The sequence below is a fragment of the Dendrobates tinctorius genome, unplaced genomic scaffold (assembly GCF_039654945.1).
Source record: "Dendrobates tinctorius isolate UK_male_01 unplaced genomic scaffold, ASM3965494v1 ptg000326l, whole genome shotgun sequence".
NCBI lineage: Eukaryota > Metazoa > Chordata > Amphibia > Anura > Dendrobatidae > Dendrobates > Dendrobates tinctorius.
In genome coordinates this window covers 15,238,023-15,255,824 of record NW_027361993.1, presented here as the reverse complement: position 1 = coordinate 15,255,824, position 17,802 = coordinate 15,238,023, and the positions used below count along the sequence as shown (strand labels likewise).

The 17,802-nt window shown below is 44.9% G+C and overlaps 1 long non-coding RNA gene across 1 annotated transcript in view; it reads right to left on the bottom strand.

Annotated features, from left to right (window-relative positions):
- LOC141074151 (uncharacterized) overlaps positions 1-17,802 on the bottom strand; it is a 42,333-nt gene that overhangs the window by 10,376 nt on the left and 14,155 nt on the right. Inside the window, exon 2 of the long non-coding RNA XR_012227137.1 lies at positions 524-645. This is a non-coding gene — a long non-coding RNA (uncharacterized lncRNA). The remainder of the gene's footprint in view (positions 1-523; positions 646-17,802) is intronic.

The window sequence follows — 17,802 nt, the reverse complement described above, 5'->3', positions numbered from 1 at the left end:
GAGCCGCCAAGATAGGTCAAAGCCAAGTGGTCCATTCAGGAGCAGAATCATTAAACAAGCCGGTAGTCAAATATCAAGCTGAGGTCAAATAACGGGAATCATCAGCATAAAACACGGAAGCACAGCACAGAAGTCGGAACCAGGATAGCTGAACCATTGACTGGCTGTGAGAGCTGGCTGGTTTATGGAGAACAGCTCCACCCAGTACTGACAAAAGACAGAAACCAAATCAGCAAGATTAACCCCAAAGTTTTCAGAGTCACAAGTCCCAAGAATAAAATATGATTGATGCTATCAAGCATGACCCGCAACAACAGTGTGGTGCTACCTGGCATAAACCGGCACTAACATAATAAATTAACAGGAATTATGGGACATAAACTGGACCAAACATGATGTCAAGAGTTCAATCATTTTAAAATGGTATCATAGTAATATCATATAAAGAAATAAAAAGAGACAAGTGCTTATAGGGTAATGTGGTATGGTAAAATTAAGGAGTACGTGGTGAGATACTACTCACGTGGTGGAGTTATGAATGTCACAATACCAATTAAAGCCTGCAGCCGCTGCAGTCCACCAACACGTAGAAGTTTCCCTTCTTCTGCAGGCCATGGATAATAGGAGGATAGGTGTTGGAGATGGCTGTAGGAGATAAAAAGGTTGCACAATCCAAGGTAAATGTAGGTAGTTTTATTACGTGTTTCTGGCTGGAACTGAGCCCTTTTTCATATACAAACTACAGAAAGGGAGCAGTTCAGAGACACAGGGTTTTAAATCATGCAAAAATTCAAAAAGAGCGTCAAAGGATAAGGTAACCCTCCTCTGAGTGCAGACAAGGGTGATGTGAAAAAAGTCAGTGAAGCAAATGGAAAATGTGTACTCAAAAACTCCACAATCACTATATAGAAGAAAAATGTGCATTTAGATGAAAAATATGCTAGAATAAAAATAATGTGAAAAGATAGAAATATGTACAGTATTCTTGTGCCATTTGATAAATAGAGAAAGGGTGTGATCCCATTAATAAATTACACAAGAGCTATAGGCAATGCTTTGGCTGCTGTCTTGAGAATTATCAGTACACCAGTTCATCCTAAATACTGGCAAGGGTTGTCCACTTGGCTTGTCCTCAGCTATAGATGGTCTTCTGCCTCAGAGGGTTGGGGAATTAGGGAATAGTCAGGGACCATTTTTCATTTTGGAGAAGGTTTGCATTAAATTGCATCCTTGGGCACTTTTTGTGTGGCACATTCACATTTTTTGCATTCAAAATTATATCATGCAATCTTTAAAAAGAGTAGCAGTAGAGGGTAGACAATTTGTCTTCAAAAAGAAAAAAGGGCCTATTCCACTTGTTCTATTTCTTAAGGGTCTATACGCAAAAAGAGTTATTAGATATTACTATTTATTTTATTTCCTCTATGCACAGTCATAATAGAAAAAGTGGTCATGAACCTGTTGTGCATTGAAAGAGAATACATTACTCTTGTACGATACTAGGGCACCAGTTCATCCCAATCAGTTCCACGGGTCGGCCACTTGACTTGCCTTTGATTCTGGAGGGTCTTTTGGCTTGGAACCTCAAGGAATAGTCAGAGACTATTCCTCCTTTGTAAAAAAAAAAATAGCTACACTATAACTAAGCTTCACTGAAGATGAAAAAGATGAGAGAGTATTATGAGACCTACTGTAACTAATGACATAGAACAGCCATTCATGTTATTCATGCCTAAATTTTAAAGTAATAATTCAGAATCCATATTTACTTAACAAATTTTAAAGATTTGTTAATTTCACTATTGAAAAATTGAAAAAAAAATCACAAACATCTATTTTTAGCACAAAATATTACACATTTCCAACGAAGCAATCTGAAAATTAATTAATGCCAGACTTGATTAACTGGTATTCATTAAACAAATTGTGCAAGATGAAGATTGCAGGATCCGTTCTCTGGCTCCTTTCAAAATAGTTCCTTTTAATGACCTTTGGAGAATTGAAATCTTTGTGGACATTGACTAATGAAAAATGTCTCTTCCGCTATGGTTGCATTTACATGAAAGGTTTGCTCTAAAAAGTCTTGCAAAGCAGCAATAATTTCTTACTGGTTAAGCAAAAGTACTGTAGCCTTTCATTTGTTGATCTTTGAAGCAGAAGTTCTCATCATTATTGGATAACACTGTCTCTTATACTGGGGTCCAAAGCAGGGTTGACAACTGTCCAGAAATTCAAGGACATTCCATATAAATATGGCTCTTTTTTGCCCCGTCTGTAAAAAAAAATGTGATTTTTTTTTGAAGCTTAAGAAACTTGTACAAATTAATTTGAATTTAATGATCATGATTTTACAGATTACACTAACTGCACCTGATGCATTCATTTCACAATTATGGGCACTTACAATTATAATAATTTATTATGGTTTTCCAATGTGTCCGAAAAAGATATTGTCTGTCTGTGATTTTTTTGGTCAGCTGTCCAGAAAAATAAAAATAAAATCAAGTTGGCAACTAGAGTTGAGCGAAACGGGTCGGTCAATTTCAAAAATCGTCGACTTTCGCCAAAGTCGGGTTTCATGAAATAGCGTGAGGTCGGCCATGATGTCGGTGACCCAAGTGCCAAAGTCGCGTTTTAAATTATGCTTCCAGCGCCTTTTTTCAGCCAATGATTGAGGACGCACACTGTGGGCAACGCGATTGTATAGGCAATGGCCACCACCATCTTAGAGAAGGTCATTTAAGTGATTGGCTGGCTTTGTGTGGCGTCACAGTGGGTATAAAAGGCTGTGACCGCTGACCGCTATCCTAATTCTGCCGATCTTAGCATAGGGAGAGGTTCTGCTGCTGATTCTGAATAGGGAGAGCCTTAGGCAGGGAAGAAGAAAAAAAAACTGCTTCTGCTTTTCACTGTACAGTTAGTGTGCAGTGAAAGGGGAGGATTTTTGCTTTTGTGCAGCAGCACTGGTGGTGATTAGGCTGCATTATAAGGCTACCTACTAGCTGCATTGCTGTGTGCACACTGGTGTTCAAACTGCTTTTTTCAAAGCACTCCAACTTTTATTATTTTGTCCTGGTGAGTTACTGAGCATTCATTTTTTCACAGACCGTATAGCGGTGTACGCTCCTAACACACTACCGTGTACCGGCGGCTGGTATCACGAACAAATAGAAGCTATCTGGGTGTTACTCTGGAAAAAAAGCCAAAGAGTTTTTCTGTTTTTCCAGACCTACACCTTAGAGTGCTGTCCATATTTCAAACAGTTTCATATATCTGCTGTTTGATTACGGAGAAAACTAGACAGAGACAGCGTGTGTCAGTCCCTATTCAAATAGACGGAGATTGACAATTTTAGCAGACAGACACTGTATAGCGGTGTACGATCCTCACACACTACCCTGTACTGGCTGGCATCACGGACAAATAAAAGCTATCTGTGTGTTACTCTGGAAAAAAAATCCGAGGAGTTTTTCCGGTTTTCCAGACCTACACCTTAGAGTGCTGCCGCTTTTCAAACAGTTTCATATGTCTGCTGTTTGATTACGGTGAAAACTAGACAGAGACAGCGTGTGTCAGTCCCTATGGAAATAGACGGAGATTGACAATTTTCCATACAGACACCGTATAGCGGTGTACGATCCTCACACACTACCATGTACCACCTTGTATCACAGACAAATAGAAGCTATCTGTGTGTGACTCTGGAAAAAAAGCCGAGGAGTTTTTCCGTTTTTCCAGACCTACACCTTAGAGTGAGTGCTGTCTGCTTTTCAAACAGTTTCGTATATCTGCTGTTTGATCACGGTCAACACTAGACAGAGACAGCAAGTGTCAGTCCCTATACAAATAGACAGAGATTGACAATTTTCAATAGACACACCGTATAGAGCTGTCTGATTCTCATACAGTATTGTATATCTGCCGTTCCCATTACAGTCACATCTATACAGAGTCAGCGTGTGTGTGTGACACTCTGTAAATACATATATGGAGATTGTTAGTTACACAAAAAACGTATACAGCTGTACACTTCTGATACAGTTCCGTATATCTACTTGTTGGATTACAGTCCAATACATACTGTGAGAGCGTCTGTGACTAACAAAATATATACGTAGATTTAATTTTTTTAATACACCTTACACAGCTGGACGCACCTCATGCAGTACCTTCTCTCTGCTGGTATTTTTTGTACATTTTCCCAAACATGAGGAAGTATGTTGGAAGAGTCCACGGACATGGGCAGGGGGACGCAACTGGTACTGATGTTGGTGGTTCATCGGCTGGTTCTGGCAAAAGCACAATAGCAGCTAAAGCAGGAGGTGTTGAGCCTGCATCATCCTCTGGCCCAAGAATGTTGTGAGTTCATTTTTCCCTTCACCATTGAGGTCTGATGAACTCCCTCCTCTGGTGAACGAAGGTAGTGAGGCTGATTACCAAACACCTGGGCAGCTAGATGATGACTGGGTGGCTGGAATTGAGGACTGGATATAAGGCTGCCGACGCCCTTTTCCTGGCTGGTGATTTTCCTGCTGGATTCTTGGAGACCAGTCTGATTCCTGCATCTCAAAGCTAAGTTTTTCTGCTCTGCTTTGTACTCTTCAGTTTTGTTTTTGTTTTGCCTTGTTTTTTGGGAGTTCTGCCATCCCTGGCCGGGGGTGAGCTGAATTCCATTTTTGTCTCTGATCTGTTTGATCTTTTGCTCTGTCTTCAGAATATACCTGAGTGCTGATATAGTCTTTTGAAGCCTAGCGACTTCAGGGCCTGTTTTTCCTATCAGTCGGTTGGCTCATTTTGATAGGGTTTTTGCGGATGGCAGACAGCAGCTTTCCTGTCCTGTCCTATGTAGTTAGCTTGGGCCCCATCATTTGCTCAACCTATCTTTCTATCTGTGTTAGTGTTTTCATCTTGCTTCACCGTCATTATATGTTGGGGGCTGCCTATTGCTTTGGGGTCTGCTCTGGGGCAGTTTAGTTTTTTCTCCTTTCTGTCTTTAGGCTATGTAGTTCTCCGGCTGTGATCGAGGGGTCTAGGGAACCGTAGGAACCCCCCACGGCTACTGCTAGTTGCTGTGGATAGGTCCAGGGGTCTGCAATCCGATAGCTGCCAACCTTTCTGGTTTTTCTGGACTTAGCTGGTATTTTGTTTTTCCTCCTTCGGTGACTCATCATAACAGAATCACCAGCCCTACCACAGATCCTAGGGTACTCAATAGCAGGAGAGAATTGTAAAAAAAAAAAAAAAAAAAAAGTGTCAGAATTTTTTTTTTTTGTGTGTGCATATTTTTTTCTCTATAGCTCTGAGGCCGTAGGGGGAATTTTTCTCTCAATGGAGATGAAGCAATTGTCTGATCGTGTGGAGCAGCTCGCTGCTGAAGTGCGGGGAATTTCCGCCTATCTTGCTCATTCACATGCTGCTGAACCAAAGATTCCCACTCCTGATGTGTTTTTTGGGGATCGGTCTAAATTCTTGAATTTCAAGAATGATTGTAAATTATTTTTTGCCTTGAAGCCTAACTCGTCGGGGAACTCCGCGCAGCAGGTTAAAATTGTCATCTCTTTGCTGAGCGGCGATCCCCAGGATTGGGCGTTTTCTTTGAAACCTGATGATCCTATTCTGAATAATGTGAACGCATTTTTTCAAGCCATGGGGTTGTTGTATGATGAACCTAATGCTATTGATCAGGCTGAAAAGACCCTGTTGGCATTAAGCCAGGGTCGGGATTCGGCAGAGTTGTACTGTCAAAAATTCCAAAAGTGGGCGGTCCTTACTACCTGGAATGATGGTGCCTTGGCAGCCCTCTTTCGGAAAGGTTTGTCAGAAACTGTAAAAGATACTATGGTGGGATTTCCTGTTCCCTCTGGTCTTGACGATTCTATGTCATTAGCCATTCAGGTGGATCGGCGTTTACGTGAACGCAAAACTACACGAGAGATGTTGCCACCTGTTGAACAAATGTCTGAACCTATGCAATGTGATAGAGTTTTGTCTAGGGGGCAACATCAGGAGTTTAGAAGGCGTAATAAGCTGTGTTTTTTTGTGGAGATGCCTCGCATATTATTTCTGTCTGCCCTAAACGAGAGAAACGTTGTGCACACACGTTTTCTGTGGGTGGTGTTCAACCCAAGTTTCTTCTGGCAATTACTCTGATCTGCTCCCTGTCCACATTTTCCGCCAAGGCTTTTGTGGATTCAGGAGCAGCTCTTAACCTGATGGACTTGGATTTTGCTAAACATTGTGGATTTCCTATGACACCTCTGCGGACGCCTATCCCTTTGAGGGGTATTGATGCTACTCCTTTGGCGAAGAATAAACCTCAGTTTTGGACCCAGGTGGTAATGTGGGTCGCCCCAGACCATCAAGAAAATTGCAGATTTTTGGTGTTGCATAATTTGCATGATACCATTGTTCTGGGGTTTCCCTGGTTGCAAATCCATAATCCAGTTCTGGATTGGAAATCTTTGTCTGTGGTGAGTTGGGGTTGTCGGTGTGCCCTTAGTGATGCTCCTGTTTTCTCCACTTCTCCCCAGTCGCATGATGTTCCTGACTATTTGGCTGACTTTTATGATGTATTTAGTGAGAATGAGTCTGCGTCTTTGCCTCCTCATAGGAGTTATGACTGTGCAATTGAGCTGAACCCGGGGTGTAAAATCCCCAAGGGTCGGCTTTTCAATTTATCTGTACCCAAGCACGAGGCTATGCGATCCTATATTAAGGAGACATTGGAGAAGGGTCATATTAGACCATCCTCTTCACCCTTAGGTGCTGGTTTTTTTTTCGTGGCTAAAAAGGATGGTTCATTAAGGCCTTGTATTGACTATCGTGCCCTCAACAAAATTACTGTTAAATATCGGTATCCGTTACCCCTGATTTCTGATCTATTCTCCAGAGTTAAAGGTGCTTGCTGGCTTACCAAGCTTGACCTCAGGGGGGCGTATAATCTTATTCGCATTAAGCATGGGGATGAATGGAAGATGGCGTTTAATACTCCAGAGGGACATTTTGAGTACCTGGTGATGCCTTTTGGGCTCACTAATGCCCCTTCTGTCTTCCAGTGCTTCATGAACGATATATTCCGAGACTTTGTGGATACATTTTTGATTATCTATCTGGATGATATTTTGATCTTCTCCAAGAATTGGGACTCTCATGTGGAACATGTTCGGACTGTGTTCCAGATTTTGAGGGAGAATTCCCTGTATGTCAAGGGATCGAAATGCCTTTTTGGGGTACAGAGGATTTCATTTTTGGGATTTATTTTGTCTCCGTCAACTATTGAAATGGACCCGGCCAAGGTACAGGCCATTTATGATTGGGTTCAACCCACTTCTTTGAAGGCCCTCCAGAAGTTTTTGGGTTTTGCTAATTTTTATCGGAAATTTATAGCTAATTTTTCTGGTATTGCCAAGCCATTGACGGATTTGACTAGGAAGGGTGCTGATGTGCTGAATTGGTCTCCGGAGGCTGTTTCTTCCTTTCAGGAGCTGAAGCGAAGATTCACTTCTGCTCCGGTTTTGCGGCAACCTGATGACTCACTCCCGTTTCAGGTGGAGGTGGACGCTTCTGAGATTGGTGCAGGAGCGGTGTTGTCCCAAAAAGATCCTGTGACATCTAAAATGAATCCTTGTGCTTTCTTTTCCCGAAAGTTCTCCCCATCCGAACGTAACTATGATGTGGGGAATCGGGAACTGTTGGCCATGAAATGGGCATTTGAGGAGTGGAGACATTTGTTGGAGGGAGCCAAACACCAAGTCGTGGTCCTTACTGACCACAAGAATTTGATTTACCTGGAGTTGGCCAAGCGCTTGAATCCTAGACAGGCTAGGTGGGCCTTGTTTTTCACACGTTTTGATTTTGTGGTCTCTTTTCTTCCGGGCACTAAGAATGTCAAGGCAGACGCCCTCTCTAGGAGTTTCCTTGCTGATTCTCCTGTTGTGACTAAGCCTGCTACCATCTTAGGCGAGGGGGTAGTTCTTCTGCCATCTCGCCCGATTTGAGACGTGCTCTGGAAGAGTTTCAGGAGGACAAACCTGAGCGTTGTCCCAGTGGAAAGTTGTATGTTCCTGACCAGTGGAGTAAGAGAGTGAGGTTTGAAGTTCATTGCTCTGCATTGGCTGGTCATCCAGGTATTTTTGGTACTAGAGATCTGGTGAGTCGGTCTTTTTGGTGGCCCGCCTTGTCTCATGATGTCAGGAATTTTGTGCAGTCCTGTGGGACTTGCTCCCGGTCTAAACCTTGTTCTCGCTCTAGTGGCTTGTTGATGCCTTTGCCGGTGCCCAGGAGGCCATGGACCCATATTTCAATGGATTTTATCTCTGATATGCCTGTCTCTCAGAGAATGACTGTTATTTGGGTGATTTGTGATAGATTCTCTAAGATGGTCCATCTTGTACCACTTCCTAAGTTGCCATCTTCCTCTGAGTAGGTGCCCTTGTTTTTGCAACAGGTGGTTCGCTTGCACGGGATTCCTGAGAACATTGTATCTGACAGAGGAGTTCAGTTTGTGTCTAGATTTTGGAGGACTTTCTGTTCCAAGCTGGGAATTCAGTTGTCCTTCTCCTCTGCATTTCACCCTCAGACCAATGGGCAGACGGAGAGAACAAACCAGACTTTGGAGTCGTATTTGAGATGTTTTATTTCTGCCGATCAGGATGATTGGGTTTCATTTTTGCCCTTGGCCGAATTTGCTTTAAATAATAGAGCTAGTTCTGCCACTTTGATGTCACCTTTTTTTTGTAACTTTGGTTTTCACCCTCGATTTTCTTCAGGGCAGGTGGAGCCTTCTGCCTGCCCAGGTGTTGACACTGTGGTGGAGAGAATGCACCAGATCTGGGACCAAGTAGTGGATAAGTTGTCTCTCTCCCAGGAAAAGGCCCAGCGGTTTTCCAACCGGCGTAGGACCGTTGGTCCCCAGTTTAAGGTGGGTGATATGGTTTGGTTGTCATCAAAAAATATCGCTATGAAGGTGGCTTCTCCTAAGTTTAAGCCTAGATTTATTGGACCTTACAAGATTTTGGAGATTATTAATCCGGTCTCTTTTTGGTTGGCTCTTCCTGTCACATTTAAAATTCATAATGTGTTTCATAAGTCCTTGTTGAAGAGGTTTGTTGAACCAGTAGTTCCTGTGGTGTCTCCTCCTGACCCTATATTGGTTGAAGGTAACATGGAATATGAGGTAGAGAAGATACTGGATTCCCGTCTGGCTAGACGGAGACTCCAGTATTTGGTTAAGTGGAAGGGTTATGGTCAGGAGGATAATTCCTGGGTCTCTGCCTCTGATATTCATGCCGAAAGATTGGTGCGTACCTTTCATCGGGCTCACCCGGATCGCCCTGGTGGCATGGATGAGGGTTCGGTGACCCCTCCTCAAGGGGGAGGTACTGTTGTGAGTTCATTTTTCCCTTCACCATTGAGGTCTGATGAACTCCCTCCTCTGGTGAAGGAAGGTAGTGAGGCTGATTACCAAACACCTGGGCAGCTAGATGATGACTGGGTGGCTGGAATTGAGGACTGGATATAAGGCTGTCGACGCCCTTCTTCCTGGCTGGTGATTTTCCTGCTGGATTCTTGGAGACCAGTCTGATTCCTGCATCTCAAAGCTAAGTTTTTCTGCTCTGCTTTGTACTCTTCAGTTTTGTTTTTGTTTTGCCTTGTTTTTTGGGAGTTCTGCCATCCCCGGCCGGGGGTGAGCTGAATTCCATTTTTGTCTCTGATCTGTTGATCTTTTGCTCTGTCTTCAGAATATACCTGAGTGCTGATATTGTCTTTTGAACCCTAGCGACTTCAGGGCCTGTTTTTCCTATCAGTCGGTTGGCTCATTTTGATAGGGTTTTTGCGGATGGCAGACAGCAGCTTTCCTGTCCTGTCCTATGTAGTTAGCTTGGGCCCCATCATTTGCTCAACCTATCTTTCTATCTGTGTTAGTGTTTTCATCTTGCTTCACCGTCATTATATGTTGGGGGCTGCCTATTGCTTTGGGGTCTGCTCTGGGGCAGTTTAGTTTTTTCTCCTTTCTGTCTTTAGGCTATGTAGTTCTCCGGCTGTGATCGAGGGGTCTAGGGCACCGTAGGAACCCCCCACGGCTACTGCTAGTTGTTGTGGATAGGTCCAGGGTCTGCAATCTGATAGCTGCCAACCTCTCTGGTTTTTCTGGACTTAGCTGGTATTTTGTTTTTCCTCCTTCGGTGACTCATCATAACACAAGAAGGCCTGTAAGGTTGCCTTTTCTTGGAATAGGAAAACCGCTTTTAAAGCCGGAGCATCAGGAACAGGTTTTGGCCTACATTGCCGAAACAGCCACCAGCTCTATTGCCTCCTCTTCTGAACATTCGAAACCTGCAAGCACGGAGTCGTCAGAGCAGGGTTCTGGTCAGGAAAAACACCTTTCCTTGTGTCCTTCACCCCCACCAAAAGTTAAGGATGCGGCTGCCCACATTTCAGATTACTCTATGGAGCTCTTTTCACCTACCATGCTTGGGTTATCCAGTCAAATCCAGAATTCCCCAGTCCAAGATGAATCTGACATGGAGTGCACTGATGCACAGCTACTGCTAGATGATTCTCCTGGTACATCGACCCAGAGCACTACATTGCCCTTGCAGTCTATTGAGCCAGAATCTGACCCTGATGAAAGTCATGTGCCCCTTCCCGCATACTATACCACATTGCACAGTGATACAGAGGAAGGTAAAGAGGAAGGTGCAGATGACTTTGAAGAGGAGGTGATGGATGACCCAGTTCTTGACCCGGATTGGCATCCATTGGGGGAGGAGGGTGGCACTGGCAATAGTTCAGATAAGGAGAAGGATCCGCAGCAGGCATTGACATCGGAGCAGCGGTTATCTGGCAGGCCCGTAGCTGCCCAAAAACGTGGACCAAAAACTAAAAGAGTTGCAGGACAGCTTGGCCAGACGGTCAACTTAGCACAGTGTGCAAGGCCAGAAAATGTATACCATAGTAGGAAGAGTGCAGTGTGGCACTTCTTTGTCCAAAATCCTACTGATGAGGCAAAGGTTACCTGTAAGAAGTGCGGAAGGACCTTTAGCCGAGGTAAACAACTCAGAAATTTGAATACCAGTTGCATGCTTAGACATTTAGTCAACATGCACTTGCAAGCGTGGACTGACTACAAAACCTCAGGTAGCACATGTGCACCTGCTCCGACTGAAGGTAGCCAGCAATGCGCCATCGCTTCCCCCACTGTAAGAAAACTGCCACCGTTAAGCACACCACCAGCACTAAATGTGGAGGTGTCGTCGCAAGGCCAAAGCACTCAGGGAATCACAATGGTTTTGCAACACAACACTGAATCTAGGCCGTTACCACCAATACCATCACCAACACCCTCTCACTCCGTCCGGTCCACCGCTACTTCCCCCATATGCTGCTCTCCAGTCCAGCTCACCATATCAGACACTCTGAGTAGGACAAGAAAGTACTCATCCTTTCATCCGCGTACACTGCCAAACTAATCTCATTAGAGATGATGCCCTACCATTTGGTTGAAAGCGAAGCTTTCCGCAACCTCATGGCCTATGCTGTCCCACGCTATGACCTACCCAGTCAGCACTTCTTTTCTCGAAAAGCCATCCCTGCCCTCCACCGTCATGTGAAAGACCGCATTGTCCATGCACTAAAACAGTCAGTGAGTGGAAAGGTGCACCTCACAACAGATGCAAGGACCAGTAGGCATGGCCAAGGCCGTTACGTGTCCATCACTGCGCACTGGGTGAATGTGGTGGATGCAGCGGAGGTGGAAAAGTGCTGCCTAGCCCACGGTATAAGAAACAGTTGGCTCTAGGCTTTTGATCCTCCTCTATCAGCAAAAGCTTGTCCACAGAGCGCAGTCGCACGAGCACTCCATCCGCAGCTGGCAGTGTTGCACACGAGGTGTCCCACTATGGAACAGCTAGTGGTAAGCGTCAGCAGGCTGTGTTAAAGATGATGTCTTTGGGCGACAACAGACACACCGCGGAGGTACTGGCCAACTACTTGCAGCGACAAACAGAGTCATGGCTGGGCAGTCTACATCTTGAGGCAGGCAAGGTAGTCAGTGATAACGGATGTAATTTTGTGGCAGCCATAGCCCATGCAAAACTCACACACATACCTTGCCTTGCTCACACTTTGAACCTGGTGGTGCAGTGTTTTCTTAATAATTATCCGGAGTTAACATCCCTGCTCCATAAGGTGCAAAGACTGTGCTCGCACATCCGTCGCTCGGCCATACACTCCAGTCGTATGCAGAAGCTGCAGCGATTGCGTCACCTCCCCAAGCACCGCCTAATCATAGACATCGCAACAAGGTGGAACTCCACCCTGCACATGGTTGAGAGGCTGTGTGAACAGAGGCAGGCTGTAATGCATTGTGGGAGGATAGATGGGCAGGCAGTTTGAGGGAAGACATGGAATTGTCGGGTGTGCAGTGGTCAAAGCTGAAAGAATTCTGTTAAGTCCTTCAGTGTTCTGAGGAATGCACACGGCTGGTAAGCGCAGACGACGCCATCATAAGCATGAGCATCCCACTTATGCGTCTGCTCATGCAAAGTTTGACGCACATTAAGGATCAGGCATCTGCAGAGGAGGAGGCGGGAAGCCTTGATGATAGTCAGCCATTGTCTGGTCAGGGAACTGTCCTGGACAAGGTGTAGGAAGAAGAGGAAGAGGAGGAGGAGGAGGATGAGAGGGATGATTATTTTGGGCAGGAGGATGCTTCTCAGGGGGCAAGAGAATATGTTGGCGTTCCAAGGTCAGGTACAGGGTTTGTGCGTGACTGTAGGGATGTGAATTTGCCAGAAAGTGCTCCTCCACCCACCACTGGCAGTGCATCATTGACACCTGGAACATTGGCCCACATGTGCGATTATGCCTTGCGGATCCTAAAAAGGGACCACCGCATTTCCAAAATGAGAGATGAAGACTACTGGCTGGCCAGCATCATCGATCCACGCTACATAGGCAAATTACACAACATCATGCCACAGGAGAACCTAGAGATAATATTGGCTAACAAACAAGCAACTCTGGTAAACCGTTTGTTTGAGGCTTTCCCAGCACACAGCAGTGGTGCTGTTTCTCCCATGAGCCGTAGTGGGCACAATGGAAGAGGTGTTCGTGGTGCACACAGCCGAAGTGGCGTTGGAGACAGGGAATGATTGTGGAATGATTTCTCAAGTACCACTCACACAACTGCTAATACTGCATCGATTAAAAGTGACAGGAGACAGCACTATTGGGCCTCTATACTGGACGCCTGGCCTGAATTGGCACAATATGCCTTATAGGAGCTCGCTTGCCCTGCTGCTAGTGTGTTATCTGAAAGAGTCTTCAGTGCTGCTGGATCAGTCCTGACAGAAAAAAGGACCCGTCTGTCTACCCAAAATGTTGATGATCTAACCTTCATTAAAATGAACCATGCATGGGTTGCAAAGGATTTTGTCCCACCTTCCCCTGATGACACATAGGTTGCCAGAAAACTGCCTCTCTTTTGTCCTCCTCTTCCTCGGACTTGCCCAATTACGCCCTTTGCAGCAGCTAAATGTCCAGCCAACACATCAACATATGCCATTTTTTAAACCTCCCTAAGTGGGCTGCCCACCCCCCCAATGGCTGGGGTCAACATCTGGCGCACCCGGGCAATTGCCGTTGCTCTGAACAGGTGGATGGGCCCACAGATGGTCGACTGCACTGGCACAGGGCCCCTCATAGTACAATACAGTGTCTCTGATGGTGGGAGGGTCCACCCACTGTCAGACACACCAGCGTACTATGAGGGGCCCTGTGCCAGTACCGTCAACCACGAATGTGCCCCCCTGCTTGGTCGTGGCCACAGCACTTGCAAGTTGCAATACTTACCTCTCCCTGCTCCACCGCTGTGTAATCTGGGCAGTTAAATTCTTCTCAGGGACGGCCACTAGAAATTTGGTGTATTGATCGATGATGGTTAAGATGTAGCTATGACCTGTCCTGCTGGCCTCTACCTTCAGATGATCAATGGCTACCATTTGTAATGGACATCAACTTACAAGCGGATGCAGTGGTGCTTTATGATCACCTTTCACAGTTGTGATAGTCACAGACATGTGACATTCCTGCCACCATTTTTCAATGTCTCCTCTCATGCAAATCCAATAGAATCGCCTACGGCCTGTGGCTTCTGTCTTTGGCAGTCCAAAACGACCAGACACATCATGATAGGCAGTGAGGACCATGTGTACATCTCTCCCTGTGATCACAGTTTGATGGAAACGAGTAACGGTGATGTGATCCACGCTACTGCGATAAAGCAATCCTTTCTTCACAGAGAACCGTTTTCGCTGTCTCCACAGACAAAGTAATTGAGGGTCTGCATCGCCTCTGCAACATCTACCGGGAGGTTTTCCCGCGATGAGTAATTCCCAAATTTCTGATAACACTCGAATTTCCATCTGTACTTGAATCCATGTAGTTTCCAGTAGCGGAGAGTCTGGACTGGCTTACTGAAATTGAAATATATACGAAGATTTAAAAGTACCACAACACTGTATACTGTTGTACGCTTCGACTACCTTTCCCTTTTTCTACTTGTTAAATTATGGTGTAATATATACTGAGCCTGTGAGAGTCAGTGTGTCTGACTCCGGAAGTATAGAAGAAAATTTACAATTACCCCTAGACTGGATACACCTGGTATGTGCTGATACAGTACCTTTGTGCCAAATTTTGTATTACGGTATCATCCATAGTGAATGAGCGTGTGTGAGCATGTGTGGATTGCGCCTTCAATATATACAGTGAATCGGAGATACCAATTTTTACCCTATACTTGATACAGCTTGTATCATGTTATACAGTACCTTTGTTCGACATTTAGTATTACGGTCAAATCCATTCTGGGTAAGCGTCTGAGACTGTCTACGGGACTATGTTAACGGAGATTTCAATTGTACCCTATAATATATATATACTTGATATCTTGTTATCCAGTACCTTTTTTACAACATTTTTTATTATGGTCAAACCCAGACTGAGTGAGCGTCTGAGGGTGACTCCGGAAATATATACTGAGATTTCAAATTTGCCCAACACTGTATACAGTTTTATGCTTGTGTTGCATCATCCATGAGGCCCATCATATACTGGAGCATTCCAAATGGGGGACATCTGACACTGGAGCATCATCCATGAGGCCCATCATATACTGGAGCATTCCAAATGGGGCAGATCAGACACTGGAGCAGCATCTATGCGGCACATGATACACTGGAGCATTAGAAATGGGGCCCATTATATATGGAGCATTATTAGGGCCCATAAGACACTGGAGCATCATCCATGAGGCCCCTCATATACAGGAGCATTCCAAATGGGGGACATCAGACACTGGAGCAGCATTTATGGAGCCCATTATACACTGGAGCATTAGAAATGGTGCACATTATATATGGAGCATTATTTGGGCCCATAAGACACTGGAGCATCATCCATGGGGCCCATTATATACTGGAGCATTCTAAATGGGGCAGATCAGACACTGGAGCAGCATCTATGGGGCACATTTTACACTAGAGCATTAGAAATGGGGCCCATTATATATGGAGCATTATTTGGGCCCATAACACACTGGAGCATCGTCCATGGGGACCATCATATACTGTAGCATTGTGTGGAGCTCATCATATACTGTATCGGACATTATATGTGACCAATTATTCTGTATGGAGAAATATATGGGGCTCATTATTCTGTATGGCACACAATGTGGTGGCCATAATACTGTATGGAGTAATATACTGTCCTTTTTTTGAGCTATTGTAGAATTTAAAATAGATCAGTCATGTCATGTAAGCAGTGACGTATTTGTCATTGTACTATACCTATATTTCTGTGCTGTATTAGAGCATCATGAGTTGTGGTATGTGTTAAAGGGGCGCTCTTTGGCCCAGGGTACATGAAAACCTGGAGTCAGCCCTACCCCCCCACAACTTTATCCAAATAACCCCCAGTTTTAAGTGCGTAACTATTAATATAAAGTAAATTAAGGTTGACAAGCTTCAGTACTAAGAATTGATGTTTTTGGCATTGAAATGGGCACTGTAGGTCTGTTTACTGTCCTCCACTCCCTGCCGACTTTGCTTCCCAATTGACTTGCATTGGGTTTCGTGTTTCAGTCGGACCCCCGACTTTTCCCTATAGTCGGCCGATTTCGTTCGGCCAGACTTTTTGAGAAAGTCGGCTTTCATGCAACCCGACTCGACCCTGAAAAAGGCAAAGTCGCTCATTTCTATTGGCAACCCTTCCCAAACTCAAGAGTAGAGATGAGCAAATATGTTCAAAAAACGATCGCCAAATCCGAATTTTCCATATTCATGCTCTATTCGTACCATATTTATGCCGCATGTATGTTTGATGATTGTTTCCGAACATACTCCGATTGACTCCAGTGGCTTTTGGCTTTGTTCGGTTAATATTGCAAATACAATGATCATAATCCAAACTGAATATTGAAATATTCGCTCATCTCTACTCATGAGGTGCCCCTCAGTGGCTAGTGAGTCCCAGTTAAGTATCTTTTTTGCTTATTTTAATGTTGAACTAGACTCGGGAAACAAATTTTAAGATCAAGTAGGAAAATTTTTCCTTTTTTTCATATTAATTACAACCAATAGTAATACTTAAGATGACAAAGAACATGTATCTAAATTAAGATTCCTAAAATACTAGACAGGCCCATTCTACTTTTGCTTTCAAGTATCATCAATTCCTAGTAATGGCTACTCAATGGAGATCTATTCTGTTGAGCTGATCCAAACTACCATCAATCTGATATCGTTTTCAAGTTAAGACATCAAGCTTGCTTTATGTACCAAGGGAGACAAGTACAGATGATCTACTGATTCTGCATTCACAAGGGTCACAAGTAGAGCTAAACTTAACCCCTTAACGACCGCCGATGCGCCTTTTAATGGCGGTAATTAAGGGTACTTAAACCACAGCGCCGTTAATTCACGGCGCTGTGGAGAAAGTAGATAGCGCCCCCCAGTGTCGGATTTTCTCCGGGGTCTCGTCTGCCAGGGGTAGCCGAGACACCAGAGAACATGAATCGGTTGGTTTTTACCGACCCAACTTTTGCGATCACCGTTATTACGCCGGGATCACACTTGCCATTTAAACGGCCGAGTTTCGCATGGTAATACACGGCGCTGCCGCCGGGACTCAGGAGCGGGGCATGCGGCCGCACAGCAATACATGGAGCTGCACGCCCCGCTCCTGAGTCCCGGCGGCAGCGCCGTGTATTACCATGCGAAACTCGGCCGTTTAAATGGCAAGTGTGATCCCGGCCTTAACCCTATAACGGCGACCGCAAAAAAAAGCCGCTATTATGCATTAAATTTCTCTTTCCTCTGATGTGATCGCACATCAGAGGAGAGAGAAATAGGGTCCCCGATCCCCCCAATCCCCCCCGATACCTCTCCGTGGTCCTCCGTCTCCTTCCGGTGATCCCGTGTCCCGCCGGCGTCCTCCGATGGACGCCGCCAACCCCGCCGGGAATCTGCCGGCTTCGGCTAGCAGATTCCATTCATTATTTTGATCACTATGATAAACGATCATAGTGATCAAAATAAAAAAAATAGTTAGGGTTAGGGTGGGGCTAGAGTTAGGGTTGGGCTAGGGTTAAGGCTAGGGTTAGAATTAGGGTTAGGGCGAACTAGGATTAGGGTTAGAATTAGGATTAGGGATTAGGGTTGGGATTAGGGTTAGGGGTGTGTTGGGGTTAGGGTTGGAGCAAGAATTGAGGGGTTTCCACTATTTACCCACTTTGGG